Below are 6,820 nucleotides of genomic sequence, written 5' to 3' on the forward strand. Positions count from 1 at the left end.
ATTCGCAAGACGCTGTATCATCATCTCCTCTAAAATTGGAGTAGTAATTGGACTTTGTTGCACCTGTTGCTGATTTGTTTCACTGAAGCATATACAGATTGTTAGCTTGAGCCTAATTTCCACCCCATGATAAATTTTGGTGTTTTCTCTAATTTGGATTGTACGTCTTACCATAATTTTGCATTCCTTGCCAATTTGCATTTCTAATGTAACGAACAGAACCTAGATTAGCTGCACATGTTTATGTTGTATGTTCACTTGTCCCACAAATTTCATACTAAGAATTTTCCTACTGGACTACATTAGATGTGGGTGATACTTGTGGAACCCCCAACTTCATGATATTAAGCTAAGTAATCAAATGATTTTGCATTGATACAATCATCGCTTGTAATGCAGTAAATTGGTCTACCTCCAATATTCCTGCAACCTTCCTAGGAGCACTCCTCAAATTAGCATGCCAGTCAGGATTCCAAATTTTATTCAGCAGTGTGTATAATTCTTAATAAGGCTTTTCATGAGACTACCCACCTTCTGTTGAATCTAAAAGAATCTTTGTATTTTTCTCTAATCCCTCAATGAAAGTATGAAAAAAATCATTATTGGACTAATTATGGTGAGGAAAATATATGAGCATACACTAAAATCTCTCCCAAAATTTGTAGAGATTCTCTCCTTCTTTTTGTCTGAAACTCAAGATCTCACCTCTCAAATATGCAGTCTTCCCTGATTGAAGGAATAAAATAAGGAAATTTCAAGCTAGATCATCTCATTAATTGATGGTGAGTGGTGGTTCAGTACGTAACCACCTTTTTGCTTCCCCCATTATTGAAAAAGGAAAGAGTGCCAATTTGATATAATCAGAATTCACCCCTTTAGCAATGTAAATATCTTTTATTTCCTGGAAGGTCCGTATATGTTGTTGTGGGTCTTCATATAAAAGGCCATGGAATTGCCCAACTAAATTTAAAAATTGTACCATATTCTACTTCTATTCAAATTGACCACTTGGTTTGGGCTTGCAAATACTGTTTGTCACATAGTTCATGAGTGGGAACGATTATGCACCACAGTCATTGCCCAAAACTGGATTTATCAAAATGGGAATTTTGGATGTGAATTATCCTTCAGTTGCAATGACCCACAATTATGTAAGCCACTGGATTTTGAAATTTCTAAATTCTCTTTTCTCTTCAATGCGCTAAACTTCCAGGACTCAAAATTTGCAACTGGGCTTGCACTGTAATGCGGTGAAATTATAAACCAACATTTGAATGTGACAACTATGATTTATTTCTTTACCACAATGTGCCATAATTATGGACCACCACTAGATTTATCCAAATGGGAATTTGAGCCTCTCCATGATGCACCATAATTGCGCTACTTCACTAGAATTTGACCAATGCCCTTACTATTTTGGTATGATGTGGTGGTTGCACTAATATGGATTTATTACTTCCAGCTTGCCTTCTTTTATTTATGTTCCCATATCTTTATTTCTTCCACTATTTAATATCATTAATTTATCTAGTTTCATCCAATTCACAAAGATTCTAGCCCTAAAAGCATTAGCTATTAGGTATGAAATAGAATTAAAGATAAATTACGCTCAAGAATTTACATCAAAGTCCTAAAATCAAGTCCAAATATGGGTGCCTATAGGTGCTTTGAACATATAAATATGCCCAAAATCAGTCCTCAAACCCCGACACCCATAACTAAGACCATTTCTGCTCTAGGTCTTCAGTAACACTTTCTTGCTTTCTTTTGATCATTTTTAGAACAGATTTACATATTTGAATCTCATCAACTTTGTGCCTACAAAATATAGATATAAGTGCATTTAATCCCAATTATGTCTTAATGTACTTAACTGTTAAGTGCAAATAAGTGGAAAAAGCACCACTAATAATGCACTGGTATTGTTTGCGTATAATAAGGATTGTTTTCTTTGTATGTGCATTGATTATCAGTAGTTGAATAAGGTGATGATACATAATAAGTACCCTTTTCTAAGGATATATGATTTTTTTGATCATTTACAGGGTGCTAAGATTTTCTCCAACATTTAACTTTTATTTGGTCATCATCCTTAATAATTAGATAGGTGGATATCTCTAAGATTTCCTTTCATACTCGGTATATGCATTTTGAATTTTTGGTTATGCCTTTTGGGTTGACCGATGACCTGACATCATTTTAGTATTTGATAAATCAGGTCTTCCATTAGTTTCTGAACTTGTTTATCATTATGTTCATAGACGATATCTTAGTGTAATCTAAGAGTGAGGTGGATCATGCTGATCACCTTATGTGGTGTTGCATACCTTGAAAGCTTAGCAGTTTTATGCCAAATTTTCAACATATGAATTCTAGTTGAACGCTATCACTTTTTGAGGTTATGTCATTTCTAGTAAAGGGATAGTGGTAGACCCATAAAAGGTTAATGTGGTTAAGATGTGTCCAAGTCCCATGACTCCAACAAATATTCAAACGTTTTTGAGTTTAGTTAGTTACTATAGAATATTCATAGAGATTTTTTCTTCTATAGCTTTGCCATTGACTAAGTTGATTCAAAAGAGGGTCAGGTTCTCGTGGACTTATTCTTGTGAAGATAGTTTTGAGAATATGAAGGATAAGCTAACATTTGCTCTAATTTTGACTTTACATGAAGGCATTAATAGTTTTGTGATTATTTTATGTATCTCATATGGGGCTTAGTTGCATTTTGATGCAGCATAGCTGGCTGATAGCTGATGCCTCTAGGAATTTTAAGGTGCATGAGAAAAATTATCTAACCTATAACTTGGAACTATTGGATGTGGTGTTTGCATTAAAAATGTAGCATTACTATTTGTATAGAGTACATGGGGATATTTTTTTTGATTATAATAGCCTTAAATATGTGTTTACTTAGAAGGAGCTTAACCACAGGCAAAGGAGATGGCTTGAGTTACTTAAGAATTACGGTATTAGTCTTCACTACAATCCAGACAAGGATAATATGGTTGTTGATTCTTTTAAAAATTTATCCATGGGGATTCTAGATCATTTGGATAAGCAGAAGAAGGAGTTGGTAAAGGACATTCACCATTTGTCTATCCTAGGAGTTCATCTTTTATACTCAAGAAATGGTGGTGTGTTTTTATAGGAGATGTCACAATCATCTCTTAGTGCTAAAATCAAGAAAAAATAGGTGTTAGATCCTGTCTTGATGAGGATCAAGGGTGATGTAGGTGGGCAGAAGGTAATGTTCTTCGAGATTAGTGGTGATGTTACCTTAAGGTACTAATGGAGGTTATGTGTTCTCGATGTCGATGGTTTATGAGAGAAGGTCTTAGTTGAGGCATATGAGTCATGCTATGTTGTTCATCTTAGTTTGATAAAAATGTATTATGTCCTTAAGGAGATGTATTGGTGGAATAATATAAAGCATGATGTGGCTATATTTGTGTCCAAAAGCAAAGTGTGTCAACAAGTAAAAGTTGAGCACAAGAGGACTAAAGGACTATATTAAGAGATTGAGTTGCCTTTATAGAAAAAGGACGTGATCAATATGGATTCGTTACCAGTCTTTCTCGATCTCAGAATTAGATTGATTCAACTGGGGTCATCATTGATGGAATGACAAATTTTGATCACTTTTTCCCAGTGAGGATGAACTTCCCGGCTAAGGATTATGCAAGGTTATACCTCTATAAGATTGTTAACTTACACAGGGTACTGATTTCTATCATCTCAAATCATGGTACCTAATTTTCAACTCATTTTTATGGTTTTTTAAGAAATATTTAGGGACCAAGGTAAGTGTTAGTACTATTTTTCACCCACAGTTGAATGGGAAAGTAGAGAGAACTATTTAGATGTTAGAAAATATGATTTGTGCTTATGTAATTAACTATGGTGGTAGTTGGGTTGAGCAGTTTCCTCTTATAGATTTTTCCTAAAATAATAGCTACCACACTAACATTGAGATGGATCTATTTGAAGCTTTGTGTGGTAGGATATGATGTTCTTCTGTTGGGTGGTATGAGATTCATGAGGCAGAGCTATTTGGCCTAGATTTGGTTCACCAATCCATAGAGAAGGTAAAGGTGATTTAGAATAGATTTTAGGCTGCCCATAGTTTCTAAAAGTACTATATAGATATGAGGCAAAGGGAGATAAAGTTTGAGGTTGGGTGTAGGGTGTTCTTGAAGGTGTCTCCCATGAAGGGATTGATGCGGTTTTGTAAGAAGGGGAAGCTTAGTCCTAGTATGTTGGTTCGTACTTGGTTATGAGGTGAGTTGGCAATGTTCTTCATTAGTTGGTATTTCCTTCTATTTTGAGCTCTATTCTCTCAGTATTCTTTGTTTTTATGCTGATAAAGTGTATAGGTGATCTATCTTAAATTGTGCTAATTAATGATATTGGTATTTCGAACTTCTTATCTTATGATAAGGTCTCGGTTGAGATCTTAGATTGGCAAATTTTTCATTGAAGACCAAGGACATGGCCTTAGTAAAGGATCATTTGAGGAATTAAAAGGTTGAAGATGCTACTTGGGAAGCTAAAGAAGACATGAATTCCAAGTATCCATTCTAATTTTTTTTCACTAGAAATTTATGTAGAAGGTACGTGTTCTTCGAACATCTTTGTTTTCTAACATAGTTGAAGGTAAAAGTAGGGGTATTAGAGTTTAAATCATGCTTGCTTTACCTAATTCCATCATTCGAGGATGAATGATCCATGTGTAAGAGAATTGAAACACCCTATATTTTGGTCCTTATAAATTTCCTGAGTTTTGAGCCTTCTATTGTTCGTATGACTCATCATAATAGTCGTATAATAAAGGCACGGGTTTATAGACCATAGTTGTATATTTTGGCTAGTATGATATTAGCTAAGTTTTGTCCAAGGTACGAGAAGATGCTATATGATTCATATGCTGATATGACGAGAGGTATGGTCCAAATCATATATTTTCCAGTGTATAACCTTTGGTGTTCTGCCTAGGGTATGACTTAGGGGTACTAGTCGTATGGTAATGACATTATTTATGCAAGAAAGTCGTATGTTTGATAGAATATATGAAGTCCAACTTTTTATCTTTGATATAATTAGAGTGTACCGCTCGTATTATGTTGGTACGTGTTGAAATAGTGTTGGTTCCTTCACCCTTAACCTTGATATTCATCTTTCAACAATTTTTTTAGATAATCTATTCAATAGGAGCAGTGCGCTCAGGTTTATCTTAGCTTTGTTTAATCTTTATATAGTGAGGCATACGTGAGAGGATCATTTTATGCTGGGTGGTTGTGCTTTGAACTATTGGTAATCAATTTTGTGGGTCAGTAAGATGAGTTGAAGAATTGAAATAGATTACAGACCATGGTCATCTCTATTTGTGTGCCCTAGTAGAGCTTTATGGGCTTATCCTTAAGCTTGTCATTATAGACTTTTGATAGATCAAATTTAGGTCATTGAGGTTAGTGTGATGGTATTGCGCAAAACGGTCTCAAATGATAATTTGGGTGGTTTAGAGTAGATGGTAGTTTTGGAAACGAAAAAGAAGGTCATATTAGGATATGACATTTGTCAAATGATTTATGCCTTGGATGAGTTTTGTTTTGTTATGCTTGTATTAGTATGGTATCAATATGTTGTGGTTTATATTTGTGCACTTTAGCTATTCTCAATTTCGTCTGAGAGTAGTTTTTTATTTAGGTTGAATTTTTATTATTTACAAAATGAATCAAGGAAATTAGTTAAGAAAGGGATACTGCACAATCCCTTATAAACATTATTTATTCATAAAGGTTAGCTAGGGAATTGTAATGACACTTCAGGTCATTCCTTGTGGTTCTGCTTAAATTCTTCATTAGAGATTTTTCATAGCTTACCTAAGTCATATATGACTTGCCAGAACTGATAGTTTATTTAACGAGTAGTTCTTTTGGTTTATAGAATTATTTCCCTATTTCGAGGTCTTAGTTGGTTCCAAATGGCCACCGAGAAAAAATCTCAGTAAATGATGTCGAATGAAATTTTGACTGCGCTAGCAACTGTAAAATATTGATTTTAGGTTGGGTAGACCTTTTTTTTGGGTCTTGCTACTGATAACGCTCAATCTACAGCTCTCGTGGGAGTGTAAAGCGGTCGTTAGCAAATATAGAACCCAACCTGGGTTGGGTATCGATCCCACAGAGAATAGCTTGGCCAACAAGCAAGAGAAATTACTAGACTTTTAGTGCAAGTCTCGTAGGAAAGGGGGGATTGTAGTATGTAACCAAAACAAGAATGTAAGAACTGAAAATAGCAAAATAAAGAGAGATTGTCACGTGTGTTGTAAACAATGAGAATTGAGGCGTTGGGGTTATGTCCACCTTCTGAGGTATACGTCTCTATTGGCTATGAGTGTGTAGAGTCTTGACATGTAATTGCTTATAGAGAATTGTAGTCGATGGTAAATCCAAGCGTCTCTCGACCTAAACAAGGACTATTTCACTTTAACTCTCTCGAGCTTAAAGCGTGACTAACGGTACGAATTCTCCAAGAAGTTAGTCCAGGTACGGCACTAGCTTTTTAATAGGAAAGGGTGTCCTACTACCTTGACATTATCTCTTTTCCAGACAAATAACTTTTCTCTCGAACAAGTCAGATGTTAGACTGGCGTTGGTCTATGCGTCTTCTTTTCTAGACAAATAACCTTTCTCTCGAACAGGTTAGATGTTAGAATGGCGTGTTCTTGTGTTTGAACCGCAAAGAATGTAGATTTAAGATGAAGAGAATAATGATATAAGCAATATACTTGTCTTGAACTCACAAACTCATAGCT

General features: G+C 35.1%; 1 non-coding gene across 1 annotated transcript; it reads left to right on the forward strand.

The window, feature by feature from the left end:
- Positions 1-608: 608 nt before the first annotated feature.
- Positions 609-715, forward strand: LOC124890792. The gene has a single exon (XR_007049341.1). It is a non-coding gene; the product is annotated as a small nucleolar RNA R71 (small nucleolar RNA).
- Positions 716-6,820: the final 6,105 nt, after the last annotated feature.

Source organism: Capsicum annuum, unplaced genomic scaffold (assembly GCF_002878395.1).
Source record: "Capsicum annuum cultivar UCD-10X-F1 unplaced genomic scaffold, UCD10Xv1.1 ctg2516, whole genome shotgun sequence".
Classification (NCBI taxonomy): domain Eukaryota; kingdom Viridiplantae; phylum Streptophyta; class Magnoliopsida; order Solanales; family Solanaceae; genus Capsicum; species Capsicum annuum.